The sequence below is a fragment of the Triticum dicoccoides genome, chromosome 3B, assembly GCF_002162155.2.
Source record: "Triticum dicoccoides isolate Atlit2015 ecotype Zavitan chromosome 3B, WEW_v2.0, whole genome shotgun sequence".
Classification (NCBI taxonomy): Eukaryota; Viridiplantae; Streptophyta; class Magnoliopsida; order Poales; family Poaceae; genus Triticum; species Triticum dicoccoides.
In genome coordinates, this window is record NC_041385.1 from 694449614 (window position 1) to 694450061 (window position 448).

A 448-nucleotide genomic window follows, 5' to 3' on the forward strand; every position below is an offset into this window, starting at 1 on the left:
CGATTGTGGCTTTACCGCCATCATCACCCCTGGAGTCTAGCCAGATACCTGATGCCAAGGGGTGTGGTGATTTGGACGTTGCAGTCTCTGCCATTCCCTCGTCTGCGACCATCGAGCATGTGATGCCTGTGAGTGACATGACCACTGAGCCAAGTGTGGTTGCACCTACACCAAATCCAAATGCTCTCTTCGCGAAAGAACATTGTGACTTGCTCGCCAGTGTGGAGGTTGCTAGACCTGGTTTGGGCAGGTCGATTGCTTGCCTTCTGACGGGGACACCAATAAGAGGCAAACACAAGAAGGTGGGAAAAGGCAAGAGTGGTGCCATAGGCAAGGCGTCTCTGGCTACTTGATGGATGATCTTCATTCTCTCGGCACATCCTCTTGGATTGGGTCGTCGTTGTGGGTTGGAAGGTGTTTGATGTCTTATATCGAGGTGTTCTTGTCG